A 6180-nucleotide genomic window follows, 5' to 3' on the forward strand; every position below is an offset into this window, starting at 1 on the left:
TAAAAACTCGCCATTCAGAACGATGTCAAGTATATTTTCAAACAAAGTTTATCTTTCGTTACTTCGTAAACCCCCCCCCCACTCACTATTTTAGAGTAGTAAATTCAAACAAAACGCTAAAACGAGTTTTGATGACAAATAACTTTACCCAATAACGGTTTTTTAAACTAACTTGAGGCGAGCATTTTTCTTGATATTCATTTAAACAATAGTAATTACAATTTTCTATCTATGTTTTCAAATTATTACATGCGAAACGCATGCGGGACCTTTTCTATCACATGTGCTTTTCGAGGGACCACTCTATCATAGTAGTACCTGTTTTTCTGATTCGCAGATATCATTAACTTTCCCGTTAAATTTCACAGAGGCAGAGCTGAGCTTCGCACCACTTGCGATACAAAAATGAAGGACATGAAAAACGGAAACAAAACAAATTTAAAGTCATTAAAAACTGCAAAAAAGCCCAAAACATCCATGTACCATTTAAAACTATACAAGGAGCGTTTGCATGGATAGAAAGAAGTTCAATACTCAAAAAAGTCCTTTCAGCGGAAGTAAGCCGAAAAAAATGAGATAAAAAATAATCTAAATCTGCCGAAAATTTTCAGTTTGCAAAAAAGAACAGGTCTCGACTGGAGTTAAACAGCCTGACTTTGTGGTCTCAAGCAGTAGTATAACAGCAACTTGGAAGAAAGCTGAACCTTATTTAACATTCGGGCTAGAGGAACTAAGCCGACAAAAATAAACAGACGGACGATAGTCGGAAAAAAACACAAAGATTAGTTAACAAAAAAAAACAGGTCCAAGTCGGTTTCGAACCACAAGCCTTCACCCCAGTTATGTTACCTCTGCATCTGATGCGCCGGATAGTTGATTGAATTTAAATTCATAAAAACCAAGCGGTAAGAAAACCGAAAATACCTGAGCAGAAACCCTTTTCAAGGACGAAAAAAAAGGACGAAAAAAACTTGAAACTGATAAAAAAAATTAATTCCCCTTTCCTTTCAAAACACACAAATGCACAAAAAATTGGGTCCTCAAACGACGCAAAAACAGGCCACTTAGTCGATATTCAGCAACTAATTCGATTAAGACGAAACAACAGACTAAATTTTTTAAAAAAAAATAGCGAATCGAGTCGGTAAAATTACAACGAATGTAGAAATCAAAATTCAATTCAGTCGGATTTTTACAAAACACTAAAAGCAACAACAAAGAAAACTATTTGCAGCAAAAATGAACGATTCTTAGATGTGGCAACAAAACCGACACAAAAAAGCAGACAGCTATTAGGCCGACGATTTTAGTTGAAACAGAAAACGGTGTTAATTGAAAAAAAAACTGTTCCTTTCCTATTCAATTCCATGCATGACCTGGCCATCCCAGGCGAATTAGTTACCTCTTTGCTAAGTGTGCAGTAGACGACACTAAAAAACTTGAATTCTTTATAAACCAAGGTACCAACAGGAATCCAGGTAAATCCTGTGAACTAAGTTAATAACGGGAAAAAAGTCTAGTACCTGGTTGCAATAGCCTTGCTTATTGCAGAAGGTTAAGAAAATATTGATTTTACACTTGAATTACAGCTAGTTAAATCTAGTATATTTACAAACCCAGTCCATGTTTCATTAAAATGGATTAACACATCATTTGAAGCCATATTCGATTTCACGCGTTCTTCTGCAGATTACAGGATACCTCTGACTCTTCTCTGCTGCTATTCACTGGATCAGTGTCTTTTATAACCGTAAAATCTGTCATCATGATGATAACATAACAGCAGATGCCATTGCTACACAGCAAAAACTGACGTAAGGACTCAATCGCTCGCCAATGCGAGCGAACTTCCAGAAAATACCCAACATTCCTGTTTTGTTTCTATCAATAACTGAAGGCCACAGGGAACGAATATATGTACAGGTGCATATAAGGAAAATAACAACTGTTAGTAAACTCTGAAAGTTGAAGACCGCTGACATCAGTTCTGAAACACATCGGACGGCCCCTTTCTCTTAATGCATCTCAACGCCAAGGACTGACATTACCGAAGTAAGACATCATACGCAATTGATCAATCAGATGGTCAAAAATTATCACGGTAAGCGAAATAACTTCGCCCATTGTTCATCATATAGGTGTGATTTTAAAGCACCTATATGATAATGATAAAAATCATGATAAAAATATATAGGAAATACTGATCGCCAGAGGCCAAAATAAAGCCTACAGATCAGAACCTGTGAATAAAACTATATGATAATGAAAAAACAGTATTAATGATAGAACTAATTCCGAAGAAATGCTTATTTATAGAGCCAAGGGCAGCTAAGTATAAATATCTGATAGACACGTGGCCTCATATCAGGTCAATCTTTTTGAGTTTCTTTCAACTCCAGTTTATTCAGTGCACGTGATAATTTTCTCAATCCGGTTGACTTGATTCAAAACCATCTGAATCTCTTGCCTTCTATCCACGTTATACTGTGCTCTTCCATATCTAGAAATGTTGCAGCAGAAAAGTCACATATATGTAACATTCGCCCGGAAGTACATATCGACGGAAAATAAAGCCAGGTTCTAAAGAGACTGGCTAGCGTCTGAACACAGCTCTACATGGTTTTCACCGTCTCTGCCAAAGCCATTTCTTTTGGTGGTTTTCCTAACATCGGGTCGACAAAAACGTTAATGTTTCTGGCTTCGGTCAAACCACTCAAATTAACTTAATTGTATGCAAGAATAGTGAGCTCATGGCTGGGTCTCAGTATCCCCAGACCACGAAGTCACTCGTAAGAACAGGGCTACCACTATTTATTACATTACTATTGTTTTTCTTAAGTAGATAAAAATCATCATCTCCATCGAAGATGGATCAACCCTTTCCCTCAACTCCTAGCTTCTCATTATCTGAAAATGAATCTGGATGTTAATTAAATTCAATTCAGGACATGAGCAGGAAGCTAAAAGTTTATATAAAACAGTTTGAGTCTTGGGCCCGAGACCGCTCCGGATTCTGGAATCCGGGGAAATAACGTCCATATTTCTTTTAGGAAGGCTGGACACGTCGTCCCAACGGTGCGTACCCACGGAGCCGCATTCCCGGATAGCCGAAAAAACTAAATACCTCCGGTTTTATTTAAATTAAATCAGAAAACTGTTCACTAAATTGAGGCGCCTTTTGATTGGACAAAAAACTTTGCAGCCTGTTATAGCTAACAAAATTCCGAACATTTTTAAGAGATTTCATTGGCTAATACTTTTACTCTCATTGAATTAATTAACAGCAAAAGTCCAACTATTGCAGGGATTTGACCCCTTCAACAACCAAAGCAGAGGAAATTTTAAAGGGGGGATTTTCAAAAAAGGGATTCGACCCCCCTAAATCCGCTTCAGAACCAAAGCAGGGGTGGATTTAGGGGGGGGGGGTTATGTGGGGTGGCGTTTGCTTTTCAGGATTCGAGGCGATTCGACTCCTTGCCGACATATTTGGCGCCAATATATTTATCAAAATTTTCCAAAAAGTGCCTAAAAACGCTTTTTTGGTCTGTTTTTTACAGCATTTGTCCCCCCTCGAGAAAATCCTAGATCCGCCCCTGCATTAACATTATAATCGTTTATAATTTCGGTTGGGGGCCCTTAATAGTTTTTTTGTTTGTCGGGAGGGGGGGCATGGTGGGGTAAATATGCGTAGGGGTTATGGGTAATTGGGAACAGGGGGAAGGGAGTGGGAAGGAAGGATGAACGGACTAAGCGTGTGTGTGTGTGTGTGTGGGGGGGGGGGGGGGGCGTGGTGGGTAGAGAAAAAGGGTATTCGAAATCAGAAAACAATGTTTTTAAGTAAGTTTGTAGGATCTCTTCATAATCAGCATAATCGTTACAACTCGGAGCGGTTTCTGACAATTTCCAATTCTATCTAACGTTATTTCTTCGTAGTTGCTTCCACTGCAACTATTGTTGTTCTGTCTTTCTTCTGTTTTTTCTCCAAAATGGCCTTTTCAGCATTTCTCAGAAATGTGACGTCACAATTCGAAATTTTTAAAAATTTAAAGTACCAGAAAATTCTGGCCTTCATGGTTTGTCTAATCGTTCAAATAACGTTGCTAATCCGTTAAAACCATTAATCTACAAGGTCAGATTTTCTTTTCTGGTCGATAAAAATTCGAATACGAAATTGCATTTTCGTACATTCTGGTCGAATGTCACAAACTCCCCGGACAGCCCAGTCTATGACCCCATTGAGTCTCATAGTCTTCATCAAAATGGTACAGTGTCATCGAAAAGAGTTTTTGAAATGCACGCAATCACTTTGATCCATCTCATATCAACTCACTGCAGAATGTAAATGGCATCATACCACACTTTTAAAGCCTTCCAAATTCTTTCACTAATCTCCACTTCCGAGGATATACTTAAGATAAAACATCTTTTCAGACTTCCAATGTCTATGTCTCGATTTAAAATTTTTTCTTCTAGGTTTAAAAGTGTAGGAACGCAGGACAGTCCTGCCGACCCACAAACTAAAATTATCCTCTTATGCTTCTTCCCTCCGGAAATTTAGTTATTTTTGGTCCTGAATATTGAAATTAAAGAACTCGGTGGTTAGAAGAAACAATGATATAATCTCCTTCTTCAAGACATTACCCAAGCCGTTCATGTCACCACAAAGTGATCAGTTAACTTAGTTGATTGAAAACAATCATGCAGGCTGGAATATTTTAAGATATTCTCCACTCAAGCCTCTCTAAATAAGTAGTCAGAGTCTCTAAAGCCACTAACTAAAATCACAATGAAATTTAATAAATGCAAAAAATTCTTTAATTTTCAAAACTCAACTAAATGTTTTCTTTTCAGTTTCAGTTGCAAACTTAGTTGCTTTGTTTCTCATTTGAGTTTTCTGTTAAACACAAAACAATTCTGAGTTTTAATATTTTCTCTTTCGTCGATTCTTCTTATTTTCTTTTTTTTGCATGTTGTTTTTCGGCCATTTGTCAAGGTTCCATCTCCCCCTCCTGCGACATTGACTCCGCACTTTCAGTTTCTGTGTCTTGCAACACGTCGGTAGTAGCTATTCTGACGCTGTTGGAAGCAGTCGTCCAACACTTCTGCTCTTCTACTCTTTGTTTACAACAAGGTAGAGGATCAACGTTAGATTCTCCGTTTCGGCAGAAGCTGTTGTGAGGCACAACGTCACGTTTCTCTCCAAGTCTTCCTTTAACATTTCTCTTTTTTTCCCATCCGTCACATTCAATTGTTCCAGAAGTTCTCTTCACGGCGGTGGTCACTGAATTGCGATGAGTTACAAAAGCTAGCTTAAAAGCTCCTGCTCCAATTTCCAGCTGATACGCACTGTACACTCTGCTGTGCTTCGACATATGCTTTTTGGCATACTCTTACAACCATGCAGTCATGATGGCTCTAAACCATGGCATCAGTCGTCCTCTTGAACCATATTTTGTTCACTTACATCGGAATATTCAAGATTTTGCACATTGTTTCAAAAAGATCTAAATCTTTTAGACAATCCAATTCCTGTAACTGTTCTCTCGTCGGCGTCTCCTGTCTATTGTTCTCCTTCACATGAGCTTCCAGCCATCGTATCGCCATCATAACTCCCACTATCACTATCGTTATGTGCTCTGATGAGTCAGGTAAAACCCATGGAGGGCAGCTCTCCACAGTCCCAGATCAACACCAGATTACTACGCCCGGGGTATCACCATGTTTGTAGCAAGCAATGGCAGGGGAAATCATCATGTGTTGACATGATGCTCCTCCAATTACGTTTTCCCGAAGCTTCCAGTAGTGGTTCTATTTGCATCATCACTCGGTGGAAATCATCATTCTCATCTACTGCATTGTAATCCGTGACTGTTGATCCTTTCTGCTTTTGTCTTTCAAAGTCACTGAAGTTCACACTGGCGTATCCCATGAATTTTTTTCCCAGTATCGATTCTAACTCCTCTTTTGTTCTCTCCGGGTTTGCTGAGAACATTTTGCTCATAAGATTTTTTTGACATTCTTGCTAGTCTTACGCATTTTGACACTGAGAAGGCTTGATCCACGATCGTTCTCGTACTCTTCAAATCCACCGCTACGAAATGCACTGGGTATCTGCTTTTTCACATTGGAGCTAATGTCGATCCCACCAAAAATCGCGCTCCCGACGGTCTACGATAAGTT

The sequence above is a fragment of the Symsagittifera roscoffensis genome, chromosome 6 (genome assembly GCF_963678635.1).
Source record: "Symsagittifera roscoffensis chromosome 6, txSymRosc1.1, whole genome shotgun sequence".
Lineage (NCBI taxonomy): Eukaryota > Metazoa > Xenacoelomorpha > Acoela > Convolutidae > Symsagittifera > Symsagittifera roscoffensis.